Here is a 15,962-nt window from a genome sequence, read left to right on the forward strand (position 1 = left end):
AAAAAACCTAATTCCGATTTTGAACATTTCAAATCCGCTCAATTCAATAATCTATGGTATAATTTTATGAGCTAGCAAGGGGCCTTATAGACCTACAGATCATGAGCTCCAACGATTGAGATTAATTGGCGAAACTCTTTAGACCGAATTAATCAATATTCGTTAACTATCGAGACACACCACTATATCTCAATAGTTGCACTCTCCTCACTGTAGATATATTTTTTTCCACTTTAACCATAATCAATAAGTTGATCCTTCACAGGTTGTTTGTATTCACAGCTGGTTCAAAATTACTGTTTTATTCCTGAAATACATCTTTTTCCTTAAGCTTCTACTTATCCTCCATTGAAGAATTAGTTTATAGCTAACTAATAAACCATATCCCTCTTGGCCATGAGAGGGCGAGGCCTCTTTGTTCAAAACTAGGAGTCAGTACTTAAGGGAACAACCTATCTATTAACCCTAAGTTGGGTAGGAGTGAATTCCATCTTTTAGGACTATGTCTCCAGCTATCTATTTGGTCTTATCCCCAAAGAGGCTTATTGAGCAGTGTTATTGAACTAATCTCACCTATGCATATCAAAGGATAATCTCGAATAAACTAGAGCTCATTGTTAGCTCAGGATTAAGATTGAGTTACCCTAGATCATCGAGTTTGAAAAAATCAGTTTTAATAATAAATAGTCATTATAAAGAAAAGTGACTATTTTGTGGTTCGGTCTTATGCAAACATCCTTTGCATAAGGTGCCTCCACTCGCATGTCTCCACATGAATGATTTTGAGATCACATCATTTGTATTAGTAGACAAAGTGGGCCGCATCCAATAGTGTGTCACCAAAATGAGTTACACAATCTCATCCATATACTTATACACCATTTTGGCTATATACTAAAACTTGATCACATTTATGTCTCTATATAAAGTCAAAGTATTCATATTATAGCCATGGATTCGTTTGTTGGATTTTATAACAAGATGCAATATCAATATCATTTTATTGAATGAACAACTCAATAATACTTTTGTTGATAAATAGAATATGTTTCCAATACTTACGAACTGCAAATTTTAGGACATTCCAACATTTATCCCAAAGGAACGAGAGGTGGTTACTTCTTCGACTCTAAACAAAATAAAGTTTTTGTGTTGATAAATGCTACTTCTCTGGAAGAAGACCATATAAGGGAGCACAAGCCCCACAGTAAGATTGTGTTGAATGAACTTTCCAAGGAATCTACCGAACCTTCAACAAGAGTTTTTGAAGAACCCAACACCTTAACAAAAGTTGTTGAAGTTGGATCATCTAGTAGGTCAAATTCACCTGAAGATTTGAGGGAGCCTCAACGCAGTGGGAGGGGTATGAACCCATCTGTTTGTTACATGGATTTAACAGAAATCCTAGCTATAGTAGTTGATGGTGATGTTGAGGATCCATTATCTTACAAGAAGGTAATGGAGTATGTTTACAAAGATGAGTGGATCAAATCTAGGGATCTCGAAATGGAGCCGATGTACTTCAATTCGGTTTGGAATCTTGTAGATCTACCTGATGGGGTTAAACCTTATAGGTTGCAAATAGATCTACAAGAGAAAATGGGGTACTGATGGGAAGGTGCGAACCTTCAAGGCTAGACTAGTGGAAAAGGGTTGTACCCAACGTGAGGGAGTTGACTATGAGGAGACTTTCTCACATGTTGCCATGCAGAAGTCTATCCGAACCCTCTTGTCCATTACCTTATATTATGAGTATGAGATTTGAAAAATGGACGTCAAGACCACCTTTCTGAATGGTAATCTTGAGAAGACCATTTATATGGAGCAACCTGAGGCATTCATAACCCAGGGTCAAAAGCTAAAGGTTTGCAGGTTTAATCGGTCCATTTTTAGAATGAAGCAAGCTTCTTGATCTTGGAATATAAGGTTTGATACTGTGATCAAATCTTATGGCTTTGATCAGAATGTTGACCAGCCTTGTGTATACAAGAGGATCATCAACAGTTCAGTAGCATTCTTGGTATTATATGTAGATGATATCCTACTCATTGGAATGATGTAGATCTACTAACTGAAATTAAAACTTGGTTAGTGACCCAATTCCAAATAAAAGATTTGGGAGAGGCTTAGTTTGTTCTAGGAATTTAGATCTTTAGAGATTGAAAAAATAAATGCTAGCTCTATCTTAAGCATGTACATTGACAAGATGCTTGTCAAGTATTCGATTCAGAACTCCAAGAGAGGTGTACAACCTTTCAAACATGGAGTTATATTATCTAAGGCACAATTTCCTAAGATACCTCAAGAGATTAAGAAAATGAGACGGATCCCCTACGCATCGGTTGTTGGTAGCCTGATGTATGCTATGTTGTATATTAGAACTGACAGTGGGGATAGTCAGTAGATATCAATTTAATACAGGATTTGATCACTAGACGACCGTTAAGAATATCCTCAAGTATCTACGGAGAACGAGGGACTACAAGCTCGTGTATGGTTCTAAGGACCTGATCCTTACAGGATACATGGATTATAGAAAATCCACAATAGGATAAGTGTTCACTCTTAACGGAGGAGCAGTAATCTAGAGGAGCACCAAGCAGAGGTGCATTGTTGACTCCACCATGGAGGCTGGGTACATAGCAACTTGTCTATAAGTTAATTAGCCACATCTAACTACCTGAGAAGGTAAGATATGGAATGCACTAAAGCAAAGTATGCATTGTTCCTAGAAATATTCACGGTCTTATGCTCGACGCAACCATGCACTATAGAGATATAGTGATGCGGCTGACCACCGAGAGGTGTGCAATGTGTTAGTGTGATGAGCTGGGATTACTCGAGCAATTTAAGATAATAAACATTAATATGCATTAACATTTGTTGCGTATCTACCAATTCTCATCGTTAGTCTTCCATTGCTCAATCTGTTTAGTTAGGAGTAGGAGTAGTGTGTAATCCATTAACTTCTTCTTTTTACTTTTATTCATCACCTCAAACGCATTGCGTAACAAGAATTATTGAGTTACAAGTCCCTGTGTTCGACCTTGGATTACCCAAGAAACTTGCATTTTTGTTATACTTGACGAGAAGGCAAGAGAACTTGTTATAGAAACGCATGGCCATTACATACAAGATTAACGCATACTTTCCATTCCAATGCATGACCTCCGACGCATGGGCATAAATGCATAGCTTAAGACAAGCAACACACATAATTGCGTTCAATAAATTTTGATCAACGAGTTTTTGGCGCCGTTATCAGAGACTTGGCCACTAATAATTTGTTAAAATTTTGTGTTTTCGAAGACACCCTTTTAGTCGTGGGCATATTGTAGCTTGTGCGACCAAGTTGCAAACAATATTTGAAGTGTAGGCGATACGCCGAAAGTCAATGTTAACCCCGAGATAGAAAGACTATCTATCGCATGAGCAGGAAGCAATCTTAGGCGCATTTCAGCAACCATGCATACAACAATTGCTGGAAGCTCCAATGATCAGGAGAACGAGTTCCTTGACCTAAGAAGTTGAGATCAATCTCCTCCATTGAAGACTCCTTGCGGTGGTTTCACTCCAATTTCTCCAGGGACGTCTTCTACTCTATCTTTACTTTGCTTTCCTAGTTTACTTTAGTTTATTTATTTGAATATTGTCATTTTGGATTTACGGCTTCTTTCTTGGATGAATTTACGTTAGCTCTATGTAGGTGTGTTAATAATTTCACCCGGTGCGATGGTTCGGAGAAAGAATTTTCTCTATCATTCAACGCATGGCTATTTTACCGCATGAATCCTAAGTTTTGACGGAATTGATATCCTGCTCATAGGTCCTTTGTTGTTATATTTTATGCATTATCCTTCTAAAATTCTTATTTGCCCACTTGCTTTCTTATGCGTTGATAAACCAACATCCATGATACTTATAATTATAACTCACTACATCCTCCAACTAAAAGTTGCATAGCTCACCCCACTTTAGTAGCCTCTTCAAAATTTGACAGTCTAAGTTTCATTTTGTGCAAACCTTTATTCAAACATTTGTTACCGCATTCCTGTTGATTTTGTCTTTAGCTTTGCGGCGAGCGTTGCCAACCTCTAAGTTTGGGGGTGGGAGCGATCCCGAAGAATTGCGTTCATTACATTGCGATCTTTTTCCAAAAAAAAAAAATTTTGAGAATAACAACTCCACTGTCAACGCAATAGGGAAACCCATGTTGATAAGAGTTAAGTTATGAAAGGCACTTACCCGTGGTTGGATGTCCGCATAACATACGTGGGGGCAAGCCAAAACGAAGGTAAGTTATCAGGATCAGCGCATAAGCGCAACTCCTTTGTCTGGCACAAGCCAAATTAAGCAAGACAAGAGTTGAGTTGAATATGGCACGCAATCGAAGTTAGCTGTCCGCATGACACACGTGGGGGCAAGCCAAAGCGAAGAGCGTAACTAGGTTCAACGTCGCATTCGAATAAAAAATCGAAAAGGTTTGAATTATTTTGAACGAACACAGTCTCAAATGCTAAACGCAAAGTTGCAGGGAATGAATAAAATGTTTTTGAGCAAAAGCTTACCGAATTTAAGCTTAGAAAAGATCTTTTTAAAGAAGCAGCCAAAGTGGAGGAGAGTATTGCCGCCAAGGTTAGTGGTATGGGTGAATTATATTGTGAAAAGCTGGTCATCACAAAGAAAAACTAGAGGATATATTTTTAATTTCCCAAGTATAAGGCATGCTTGAGGACAAGCATGATTCTAAGTTTGGGGGTGTGATAACTGATAGAAATCCCAGTTATTATAAGCCTTTTATTTAGAATTATGAGGGCTAATAAGTAGAAAATACGGTGATAATACTTAGAATTTCTGAAATATTGACTTTTGCATCGATCAGCACCTAAATACTCACTAACCCCAATATTATGCGTCATTCCATGCCAAATTGTCTATTTTTGTAGCTATCGCAGGAATCAAATGCATGTGCTGGAAACGGGCAATCGAAAAATCAAACGCATGTGTTGAAGCCAAGTGACTGCAAAGACAGACACATTCGGTGAAGCCGAGCTATCGTATAGACAAACGGATACGGTGATCACATACATTCATCGTAGGGATGTTACGTGTACCCATCGCATAAGTTCATCGCAAAATGTTGCGGCCATCGATCGAATGCGTTCATCACTTGGAGATTGCGGCTACGGAGTGATAACCATAATAGAAGGGCGATCACAAGATGGGTGGAATGCGTTGATACTTCAGTTGAACAAAGCTCGAATGCATACTTTGGGAGTATCAACAAGATATGATGATGTGACATTTCCCATACCACGAAAAAGGAAGTTGTGAGCCAGAACGCAATCATGATTGCTGTCGGCATTTAAACTCTATAAATAGCCCTTGGACCTTCACTTTAAAGCGTCTGAACTTCTGTCTTAAGGCAGAGGTTTGCGATCACAGATGAGAGCATGGGCGAAATTTTCTGTGAGGATCCTTCATCTCCATAAACCAGTCCGAGTGATGACCAGAGGTTTCACCGGAGATAGAGCTCGAGAGAGACGTCTCCACCATCCACCCATGGCACCACCAGCAGCCTTGACGCATAGTCTTTCATTTATTCTCTAATCTCTATAGTGTATTATAGTTTAGCTTAAGATATTAAGACATTTTGTAATCAATGCATATCTTAATTCCTTCAATGCCATCTTCTTCATTGTCTTTGTCTTTATCATTGTTTACCTTCATCATTTAATTACCAAAGGCAATCGCATGCTCAATCATGTAGCCTAGAGATAGGACGCATGTAGCAACCAACCGAGAGGTGCATGTTGTGGGAGTATAGTGAGTTAATCTTTTTTGCTTGTTGAGAGGCTGTAGCAACGCTTGTCGATGGGCTGTTGCAATGCTTGTCTACAAGTTAATTAGCCGTATTTAACTGTCTGAGAAGGTAAGAGATGGAACGCACTAATGCAAAGTATGCATTATTCCTAGAGATAGGCACGGTTTTATGCTCGACACAACCATGCACTATAGAGATATAGTCATGCGGCTGACCACCGAGAGGTGTGCGATGTGTTAGTGTGATGAGTTGGGATTATCGAGCGATTTAAGATAATAAAAATTAATATGCGTTAGCAGTTATTGCGTATCTACCAATTCTCATCGTTAGTCTTCCATTGTTCAATCTGTTTAGTTAGGAGTAGGAGTAGTGTGTAATCCATTAACTTCTTTTTACTTTTATTCATCGCCTCAAACGCATTGCGTCACAAGCATTATTAAGTTACATGTGTTTGTGTTCGACCTTGGATTACTCGAGAAACTTGCATTCTCGTTATACTTGGCGAGAAGGCAAGAGAACTTGTGATAAGAACGCATGGTCATTGCATACTAGATTAACGCATACTTTCCATTCCAACACATGACCTCCAACACATGGGCATAAATGCATAGCTTAAGACATGCAACACACATAATTGCGTTCAATAAATTTTCATCAACAAGTTTTTGGCGCCGTTGCCGGGGACTTGGAAACTAATAATTTGTTAAAGTTTTGTGTTTTCGCAGGCACCCTTTTAGTCTTGGGCGTATTGTAGCTTGTACAACCAAGTTGCAAACAATATTTAAAGTGTAGGCGATGCGCCGAAAGTCAATGTTGACCCTGAGATAGAAAGACTATTTGTCGCATGAGCTAGAAGCAATCTTAGGCACATTTCAGCCAACATGCGTCCAACATTTGCTGGAAGCTCCAATCGTCAGGACAACGAGTTTCTTGACCTAAGCAGTTGAGATCAATCTTCTGCATGGAAGACGCCTTGCGGTGGTTTCACTCCAATTTCTCCAGGGACGTCTTCTACTCTATCTTTACTTTGCTTTCCTAGTTTACTTTAGTTTATTTATTTGAATATTGTCATTTTGGATTTACGGCTGCTTTCTTGGATGAATTTGCATTAGCCCTTCGTAGGTGCGTTAATAATTTCACTTGGTACAATGTTTCGGAGAAAGAATTCACTTGGTACGATGGTTCGGAGAAAGAATTTTATCTATCATTCAACGTATGGCTATTTTACCCATGAATCCTAAGTATTGACGAAATTGATATTCTGCTCATAGGTCCTTTCTTGTTATCTTTTATGTGTTATCCTTCTGAAATTCTTATTTGCCCGCTTGCTTTCTTATGCGTTGATAAACTAGCATCCATTATACTTACAATTATAACTCACTACATCCTCCAACTAAAAGTTGCATAGCTCACCCCACTTTAGTAGCCTCTTGAAAATTTGACAGCCTAAGTTTCACTTTTTGCAAACCTTTGTTCAAACCTTTGTTACCGCATTCCTGTTGATTTTGTCTTTAGCTTTGCGGCGAGAACGTTGCAAACCTTTAAGTTTGGGGTGTTAGCGATTTCGGAGAATTGCGTTCATTACATTGCAATCTTTTTCCAAAAAAAAAAAAAAATTGAGAATAACAACTCCACTGTCAACGTAATGGGGAAACCCATGTTGATAAGAGTTAAGTTGTGAAAGGCACTTACCTGTGGTTGGATGTCCGCATGACACACGTGGGGGCGAGCCAAAACAAAGGTAAGTTGCTAGGATCAACACATAAATGCAACTTCTCTGTCTGGCACAAGCCAAATTAAGCAAGACAAGAGTTGAGTTGAATATGGCATGCAATCGAAGTTGGCTATCCGCATGACACACGTGGGGGCAAGCCAAAACGAAGAGCGTAACCAGGTTCAGTGCGACATTCGAATAAAAAATCGTAAAGCTTTGAATTATTTTGAACGAACGTAGTCTCAAATGCTAAACGCAAAGTTGCGTGGAATGAATAAAATGTTTTTAAGCAAAAGCTTATCGAATTTAAGTTTAGAAAACAACTTTTTAAAGAAGCAGCCAAAGTGGAGGAGAGCATTATTGCCAAGGTTAGAGGTATAGGGTCGAGCTATCGCATAGACGAACGCATGCGGTGATCGCATACATTCATTATAGGGATGTTGTGGGTACCCATCATATAAGTTCATCACATAGATATTGCGGCCATTGATCGAATGCGTTCATCATTTGGAGATTGCGGCCATGGAGTGATAACCATAATAGAAGGGCGATCACAAGATGGGTGGAATGCATTGATACTTCAGTTGAATCAAGCTCGAACGCATACTTTGGGAGTATCAACAAGATAAGATGATGTGACATTTCCCATACCGAGACAAAGGAAGTAGTGAGCCATAACGCAATCATGATTGCTGTCGGTATTTAAACTCTATAAATAGCCCTTGGACCTTTACTTCAAAGCATCCGAACTTCTGCCTTAAGGCAGAGGTTTGCGATCACAGATGAGAGCATGGGTGAAATTTTCTGTGAGGATCCTTTATCTCCATAAACCAGTCCGAGTGACGACCAGAGCTTTCATCGGAGATAGAGCTCGAGAGAGACGTCTCCACCATTCATCCATGGCACCACTAGCAGCCTTGACGCAGAGTCTTTCATTTCTTCTCTGATCTCTATATTGTATTACATTTTAGCTTAAGTTATTAAGACATTTTGTAATCAATACATATCTTAATTCCTTGAATGCCATCTTCTTCATCATCTTTATCTTTATCATTGTTTACCTTCATCGTTTAATTATCAAAGGCAATCTCATGCGCAATCGTGTAGCCTAGAGATAGGACGCATGTAGTAACCCACCGAGAGGTGCTTGTTGTGTGAGTATAATGAGTTAATCTTTTTTGCTTGGTGAGAGGCCGTAGCAACGCTTGTCGATGGGCTGTTGTAATGCTTATCTATATGTTAATTAGCCGCATCTAACTGCTTGAGAAGGTAAGAGATGGAATGCACTAAAGCAAAGTATGCATTGTTCCTAGAGATAGGCACGGTCTTATGCTCGACGCAACCATGCATTATAGAGATATAGTGATGCGGCTGACCACCGAGAGGTGTGCAATGTGTTAGTGTGATGAGCTGGGATTACTCGAGCGATTTAAGATAATAAACATTAATATGCATTAACATTTGTTGCGTATCTACCAATTCTCATCGCAAGTCTTCCATTGCTCAATCTGTTTAATTAGGAGTAAGAGTAGTGTGTAATCCATTAACTTCTTTTTACTTTTATTCATCGCCTCAAACGCATTGCGTAACAAGAATTATTGAGTTACAAGTCCCTGTATTCGACCTCGGATTACCCGAGAAACATGCATTCTCGTTATACTTGGCGAGAAGACAAGAAAACTTGTGATAGGAACGCATGGTCATTGCATACTGGATAATGCATACTTTCCATTCCAACGTATGACCTTCGACGTATGGGCATAAACGCATAGCTTAAGACATGCAACACATATAATTGCATTCGATAAATTTTTATCAACAGGGAGTTAGGAACTCAGCTATACAAGGTGGAATTCACTCCTTCCTCGAGGTAGGAGTAAGTAGATAGATAGATTCCAGTGCTTGAACGATGTGTTGCCACACACAATCTCTTGGCTCGAGAGGTGTTCACACATAGTTGGACTATGTTGTGTTGTTCATTAGAGGAATCAGTGGTACTTAAGGAGTGAGATATAACTACAGGAGAAAAATGGTAAATTGGCCTAGCGTTACATATGAGCATGTGTGAAGGGTATTCGTACTGATGATTGGTCATATCCGATGGACACAGAAATATATCTATGAGAAGAAGAGTTCAGCTGTTGGTCTTTAGTGGAATGCTTGACAGTTAATGGATGGTGGATCTTATGGCTAAAGAGTTTAGTCAGCTATTCACGGACCGTTGGAGGTTCAAGCCATAGGTCCATTAGGTCCCCTGGATAGATTGGATAAAGTGGAGAATCAGTATTTGGGTTAATTTGAAATATTCAAATTGACAGAGGAAGTTCGATAATATATGATATAATAGGACTGGTTAATTATATATGATATAATTGGCTAAATGTATGAGATACATTATTTTGGAGGAAATTAGATATAAATATGATTTATATCAAGTAGGGGAGAAATTACTATAGTAGATATGTGATATCAAACTATATGGTAAAAATATAATATGATTATATTATTAATTATTTAATTGGTTAATTATATGATAATTGGCCTAAAATTTCACTTGAACATGCATTAGTGGGAGCAGCCGCTTCAGTTATGGTAACCGAAGAATAAATTGAAAATTAGTTTCATTTTACAAACGATCACATTGTCGAGAGCCTATATGATAGTCGCTCAGCGCCTAAACGATCGCACACCTCGCGCCTAAACGATGGCACGCTAGTTCCTAAACGATCGCTTAGCTTTCTTAAACGATCACATAGTGTGTCGTGTTTTCTAAATGATCGTCCACATTTTATTAAACGATTGCTTAGTAAAACTGATGCGTGGAAATTAGAAGTCAAATTGTTCAACAACTAAAATCCTGTGAATGCGGTATGCGATGCATGTTCCTAAGATATGCATTGATAGTCATGCATCGATGGTTATGCGTTGGAATGAAAATGTGCCAACAAATGTATCCATTGACCATGCATCCTGCTACAAGCTTTCTTGCGCTAGAATCAAGTATAATTCCAATGCAAGTTTCTCGGGTAATTCGAGATTGAACATAGGGACTTGTACTATATGATTGTGGTGATGTGCATGCGGTGGGTTAAATAAAAGAATGGAGGGGATAGTCCTATGTTAATCCTACTCCTACTCTTATCTAACAGACAACACAATGAGAATATGCATTAAAGGTTGAAATGCAACAGTAGTTGACATGAAATAAATGTTATGTGAAAATAGATAAAATGCGGAGATGTTTTCATTGCAACCCTTAAGAGTGACCGCAAGGGCAACCTTAGTCAACTCAAGCTATGCGATCATGCTACACTCATGCACGGCAAATCATTTTCCAATGGAGATGCGGTGCTTGTAAGTCTAGGACGCATGTGTTGAATGCAAAAGTGTCCATAGAGCTTATTCCTAAGTCTCTACTCTTTTCCTATGCGATGATGCAAAATGCATACAACGCGGCGGTGACCGCACTCAATCGTATCCTATCTCTAGGATGCATTCGATGGGTTAATAGCAAACAATGCTTATTCCTAAGCTTCTATCTCTTGTATTATATGTTCTAATATGACTCTTCCGTGTCTAGATTCTGACCTGACCTTCCTAAGCCTAGATCCTATCTTTAGACTACCCTCCCGAGTATCCCTAATGGACGAATGAAGCATACATAATACAAGACAATTGCATGAACTTGGTTTACACAAGATTGCTGCTATTCCTAGTGAACAATGCAAAAATTGCTTAATGCGACCAACCACTTACCCTCCCGAGCAGTTGGTTGTTGCTGACTCTACTCATAGACAAGCATTGCGTTAGCCTATAGACAGGCGTTACCACGGCTTCACACTAAGCAAATAAGGTTACTCACACACTCACGCAACGCATACCTGTTGGTAGGTTGCTACATGCTTCATATCCCTAATCCACATGACTAAGTATGCGATATCCAAGCAATCCTACTACGTGTTGCAATGAAAGAAAAGATGCTAAGCAAGAAGATGGATATGAAGTCGAAGGAATAGAGAAATGTATTGGAAAACTGTATTAATTTCTTAATTCAAAATGTCATACAATACAATATAGGAAAAGAAGGAAAAAGAAATGACCGGCTGGAAGCAAATATTTTCTTCCAGCGGATGTGCGTCAAGGCTGCTGGTGGTGCCATGGATGGGTGGAGGAGCTGAGTCTCTCGAGATCTAACTCCGATCGAAGGCTCTGGTCGTCACTCGGAATAGATGAAGGTGGTGAAGAACTCTCACGCATTTTATCTAGATCGCACGAAAAATCCTCGGTTCAGGTATAATCTCCAGATGATTTGGAATATTGCTCATCGGCTTCTATTTATAGAGCTTGGATTGCCAACAACATTAATTGGACTGCTCTGAGTCTGACATTCGGCGCGTTAATCCTTTTCTGATTTCTCGAGGTAGATGCGTTGATGCGTTCATTCTACCTACCTTGCGTTGATTTCATTAGAATGCTTTGTCGCGTAGCCACAATCATTCAATGGCTGCATTCGCTTAACACCGCAACTCTGCATGATGACCGTAATTGCTTGACACGTGCAACTCCCATGCGATGGATGCATACGGCTGATTACTGCAACATCCATGCGTTGATCGATGCGTTTGTTTTGTGATTGAGAGCTTTTCTGCAAGTGGTTGTCTATGCAGTGGTTCGGTTTTTGCATTTGCGTTCATTTCCTGCATGAGCTACAAAGATAGAACATTGAACGCATAATTAACGCAAAATAACGGGTTAGCCGAGATTCAACATTCTTGTCGATGCAAGCTCACTTTTCTCGTGAATTCCTCTAATGATTGCTGCATATTCTACTTAACAACCTTCATAATTCTAAGTAAAAGGCCTTTGATGACATGCATTTCTGCATGTCATAAAAAACCTATACGATCGTGTAGCTTTTTCTAAACGATAAACATTTAGCTATACGATAGCTTCCTTTTCTCTCCCACTTGCTTTTCGTCTACACGATTAGTTCTTTCTCCAACCTCTACCAAACTCACAAAAAACCACACTTTGGATTCTCACTCCGAGAATACCAAGGGCTTCATTTTGGTGGTGTCGTCCCCGCTGCGTTCACTTGTTCGTGATTGATTGTGTTGCTGTAGCCGATGCATTTGTTGGGCAGTAAAGTACGAGTGGAGGTTCTTCTGCTGTGTTTGAGTTCTAAAGCTTGAAGAGCATCTTCCACTGGTATGAGAACTCTTTCCCTTCGTATTTTTATTGTTTGTAGCATGCCTTTAATTAATGTAATTTGCATAATTATATGTTAGAATGTATGTGTTGTATTTCGGTCACCATGAAATCGAAAAGATCTGAATATGCTCATGGATGCTCTTCGTCTTCAACATCACACCCTCTTCTGACCCGAGAGGGATTTGCTCATAGTTTGACTACCATTTATTGTTTATTAGAGGGATCAGTGGTACTTAAGTAGTTAGATTTAACTATAGGGGCAAAATGGTAATTTTTGCCTAACTGTACTTATGAGCAATTGGTGAAGGGTCATCGTACTATTGATTGGTTATATCCAATGGACACAAAAATATATCGCTAGTACGAAGGGTGCAGCTATCGGTCTTTAGTGCAATGTCCGACAGTTGACGAATGGTGATAATTTAACTAAAGGAGTTTAATTTATTATTCACGTATCGTTTAAGGTTTAAGCTATATGTCCATGAGGTCTCTTTATTAGCTCAACAGAAATTAATGAGAATCAATTTTTGGATTAATTTGAATTGTTCAAATTATTTGAGGGTATTAATTATATGTGATATAATTAATTTAATCTAATTATATATGATATAATTACTGTGATGAATTTGATACATTATAACATAAAGTTTATTTGAGAGAAAATAAATATTTGAATATGATTCAAATATTAATTAAATGAATTTGATTCATATAACTAAATTTAATATAAATTTATTTTATATTAAATGCCATTGACAAGAGAATATAAACTATAGGTTATCTTGTATTTGATTCAATGTAGAAACTATAGGTTATGTGTTATATTTGATATAACATATAGTTTAATATATATTATATGATAACGTAGTTATCATATAAATATATATTAAATTTATTTATGGAAATAAATTAATTTTATTTAATTTATTTTAAAATTAATTTTAGATGTCCCTCCCCTTCTTTTCTCTCTTTTATGTCATAGTGGGGAATGCAGAGTGTTGTTTTTTTCTTCCCCCACTACCTTTCGCAAAATGATTACAGATCCACGGAAATGTTATGAGAAAAATCTGAATCCCATCACTTTCTCTCATCTCTGTAAAAATCTCTCTATTCCAAAATAGCCAGAGCCCACAAAAACTAGGCAATCAAGTGTTGGTGTACATTGTGGGGTTTCAAGTTCGTGTTTTTTGGAGAAGACGATACATGAAGAAGATCGTTCGTTAAGGGTTAGTTCTCTCATCCTAATTCTCTCATTTCCTTTTGTTTGCATGCTGTAAATTTATGATTATGCATAACATTTGTCCTTTGTAATTTTGATTCTATGAAAATAAATTTTGGATCGATCTCCACCCTTCCGTTTAAAGACCTTCAATGTTTCTTTTAGTTGGGATATAAACTTTCCAATGCAGAATTGGAGGTTGATCAAGTGAAGATTGATGTTATTGCCTATTTACTAGCACTAGTGAATGTTAAGAAGTTAAGAAGTTTTCTGGCCCACGTAGGATTCTATAGGAGATTCATTAAAGGTTTCTCCCAAATTGTCCAACCCTTAAGTGCTCTCCTCGATGTGGACCGGCCTTACAATTTTGACAATGCTTACACCCATGCGTTCAATCCACTAAGGGATGCACTAATATCTATGCCTATCTTGCTGGCACCAGATTGGTCGCAACCATTTGAGCTTATATGCAACGTAAGCAACTATGTAGTAGGAGCAGTATTGGGTCAGCAAAAAGAAAGATTCCTACATCCCTCCTTTTATGCTAGCAAAATCCTCAACAATGCCCAAAAAAACTATATGACCATGGAGAAAGAAATGTTAGTCGTGGTAGACAAATTTAGACAATATCTGGCAGTTCAAAGGTTGTCATATACACTGATCACTCTACAATTAGGTATTTGATGCCGAATAAGGATTCGAAGCCCTGATTGATTAGATGGGTGCTGTTGCTGCAAGAGTTTGATTTAGAAATTAAGAATTGGAAGGGGACAGAGAACCAAGTTGCTGATCATTTGTCAACGTTGAAAAATAAAGAGATTCAAAAGAAGAAGAAGGAGATAGAAGATTGTTTTCTAGATAAGAAGTTGATGAGTTTGAGTGAGAAAATACCTTGGTATGTTGATATTTTCAACTACCTAGTTTGCACTCAAATGCTTGAGGAATATAACTATCAACAGAGGAAAATGCTTGTACATGAAGCCAAATTTTATTGTTAGGATGACCCATTTCTATACCATTTTGGACCAACTCACATTTTAAGATGATGCGTTCTATAATCAGAAGTTCAGTGCATCCTGAAACAATGTCATGTGTCCCCATATGGTGGACACTTTGGGGGGTAGAGGACTGCTGCTAAGGTCCCCCATAATGGCTATTTCTGGCCCACTCTATTTAAGGATGCCCGTGCCCATGTAGTTAGCTGTGATTGGCGTCAGCAGACTGGAAACATATCAAACCAAAATGGAATGCCACTGACTTCAATCCTAGAAATAGAACTGTTTGATGTGTGGGGCATAGATTTTATGGGTCCATTCCCTTCCTCTACTAGACATCAGTACATCATGTTTATAGTTGACTACATCTTTAAATGGGTGGAAACTATTTCATGTTAAAGAATGATATGGTCACAGTGGCCAAGTTTTTGAGAAAGAATATCTTCTCTTGCGTTCAGATGCTGCATGCGTTGATTAGTGACAAAGGAACTCATTTTATCAACCGTATCATTTCTAACTTGCTGATAAAATTTAATGTTAAACACAAGGTTGTGATCCCATACCATCCATAGACCAATAGTCAAGCAGAAGTTTCCAACAAGGAGATCAAGTCCATATTGAAGAAGGTGTTAAATGTTGGGGTTGATACCCTAAATCTCATGGGTCATGTAGTTTGTAATTGTAATGTACAAACGATTTATTTATTTAATAAAATTTGAGGCATTTTATTCGATATTTAGTAGCATTAATCCACAAAACCAATAAATTAACATTTGAGGTTACCTTCTGTAGCTTAAACATGTATGTAGAGACATACGGGTAGATCATGTTTAAGTGATAACCTAAATGGTCTGTAGTGGATGGATAAGGCTGGATACCTTATCCTTGTGACACTATGAATACAACCCGCTTTGTAGATGTTACAATTGTTGTAAAGTGCTGCAAATGACCTGATCCTGGTCATTCATGTAGAGACATGTATGCGAGAGTGTTCTATAC

This window comes from Benincasa hispida, chromosome 5 (assembly GCF_027475165.1).
Source record: "Benincasa hispida cultivar pf3 chromosome 5, pf3_genome.v1.1, whole genome shotgun sequence".
NCBI lineage: Eukaryota > Viridiplantae > Streptophyta > Magnoliopsida > Cucurbitales > Cucurbitaceae > Benincasa > Benincasa hispida.